The sequence below is a fragment of the Trichechus manatus genome, unplaced genomic scaffold, assembly GCF_000243295.1.
Source record: "Trichechus manatus latirostris isolate Lorelei unplaced genomic scaffold, TriManLat1.0 scaffold00045, whole genome shotgun sequence".
In the NCBI taxonomy this organism is placed as follows: domain Eukaryota; kingdom Metazoa; phylum Chordata; class Mammalia; order Sirenia; family Trichechidae; genus Trichechus; species Trichechus manatus.
Window position 1 is genome coordinate 12883576 of NW_004443981.1, and position 2077 is coordinate 12885652.

At 56.2% G+C, this 2077-nt stretch overlaps 1 long non-coding RNA gene across 1 annotated transcript; it reads left to right on the forward strand.

Annotated features, from left to right (window-relative positions):
- The first annotated feature begins 1247 nt into the window (after positions 1-1247).
- On the forward strand, positions 1248-2044 carry LOC111820625 (uncharacterized). Its single transcript, XR_002824154.1, has 2 exons — positions 1248-1500; positions 1750-2044. It is a non-coding gene; the product is annotated as an uncharacterized LOC111820625 (long non-coding RNA).
- Positions 2045-2077: the final 33 nt, after the last annotated feature.

The window sequence follows — 2077 nt, forward strand, 5'->3', positions numbered from 1 at the left end:
GCGTGGCGCGCCCAGCCCGGGAGGCCGCGGTCTGGGGAAGGGCAGGGCGGGTGTCCACCGGGACCGCGGCCTGGCCTTGTCCCCGGGCCACAGACAGGCCCCCACAACTCCCGTCCTCGCCGGCTGCAGATCAAACGGCTGACGAGGCAGCTGCGTCCTTCCCAGTCTGGTGGACGATTTCGTGTCCTGTCCTGGGCCGAGGAGCGCGGGCTGGGGCCGAGGTGCCCCTTCCATGGTGCACTGATTCTCAAGGTTTGGGAGGGACCCGGGGTCACGCACCCGGGAGCTGCCGCGATCCGACCACACCTCCCTCTGGGTCAGCACAATACAAGTTCGCCGCCCACTTGGAGCACCCCTGCCCTCACCCCCACGCTTCCCACAGACCTTGGCGTTGGGAGGGGGCGTGTTTAACCCGGGGACTGAGTGGAGTGGGGTGGAGGGAGGGCACAGACGCGGGTGAGCGCTTCTTCCGGCATGGAACCTGACAAGGTCTCACGGCCCCCCACCCCCCCCACGTGCTCTTCATTTGCTCTTTCTCTCAGTATCTTTAATATTGTCCACCTTCTCCCGGAGTCTGTAATGCGGATTTAAATGGAAACACTTTCTGGAACTTTAACCCCTATCCCCAATAAAACAAAAGTACAAGCCATCCAGCTACTTTTCCAGGGAGATGAAGTAATTGGCCTTCTCCCCCAGTCCCCATGTGCCCCCGAACCCCCTTCCACAATCCCCCCTTCCAAGCCAAAATAAGCCTTTGGGTGGGTGGGGACTTGCATTGATCCAATTTACTCCATGCACACAGCACCCCGCCCCCCTTCTCTGGGGGTCCTGTTCCCAGGAGGGGGAGGAGGGATGTAAAGAAGGATTTGCTTTTAAAAAAAAATATCTTTCCCACCGCCGGGGCGGGGGGGCTCTGCACCTCCCGTGCGCAGAGAGAGGAGGAAGGCACAAAAACGCGCTTTGCACGTGGGGTCGGCCTGGGCCGCGGGTGTGCGCACGGGCGAGTGTGTATGTATGTGTGTGTGTGTGCGCGCGCGCGCGAGTGTCTTTCTGTGTGTGTGTGTGTGTGTGTGTGTGTGTGTGTGTGTGCTTTCTTGTTCTCTTGCAGGGTACAATGTTAAAAAGCCACCGCTAGTCGCCCCCAGTGCTCCGACTCTCTGGGTCTTTTTGTCTCTAGTGCAGATTAAACGTCACGTCCGCACTTGAACTTGAATTTTATCCCATTGTACAGAGGCAGCCCCAGCCATAGAGAGACCGAGAGCTCCCAGAGAACCCGGACTCCGCCATCTTCACGTTGCAATCTATAGCTCCCAGTCCGCGCCCGCACCGACCCAGGCGCACTGGGCGAACCGCCCCTCCGCCCCGCTCCCCCCGGGCCCGCGGCGCCAGGGGAGCGCTGGGGAGCGCTCGCGGGGACCCGGCAGCTCCTCCGGCCGGCGCCAGCCTGCCAGGTGAACTGGGAAGGAGCCGCTCCTGGAGTCCCCCCAGAGCCTCCGAAGGGTCAGTCTCCAAGAAAAAAAAACCAAAAAAAAAAACAAAAAAAAAAACCAGGCAGCCCGCAGAAAGCCCAGAAACCACCGAATTGGGGCAGTTTTACATTGCTTTGGGGTTTTTGAGGGGGCGGGGTGAGGGGGTACGAGACAAGTCCCCAAGTTTTCTTTGCTTTTTTTCCTTCTCTTTTTCTTCTTTCATTATTATTATTTTTTGCTTTGTTTTTTTTTTTTTCTTTCTTTTTTCTCCTCCTGGTAGAAGTGCGCTCTCCACCTACCAGCCCCTGAAGGAAAGTGTAAGGAGCCGGTGCAAAATCCGGCTGAAGTTCAAGAAGACATTTGGAAGGCCAAGCGGCCAAGCAGTCTGAAGAAGTCTAGGAGATTTTTTTCCTTGAAAAGAATATATTTTTAAGGAAACCAGTCAGTCCGCGGCAAGCAACAGCAGCTTTTTTTTTTTTTTTTGGCCTCTTTCTCCTAATTGAGATCGAGAGCCTTTTCTCTTTTTGTTTTTCTTTTCGCAACAAAACAAAAACAGCCTAGAAGAAGGAGCAAAATAAAGAAGAGGAGGAGGAGGAGGAAGAGAGGGC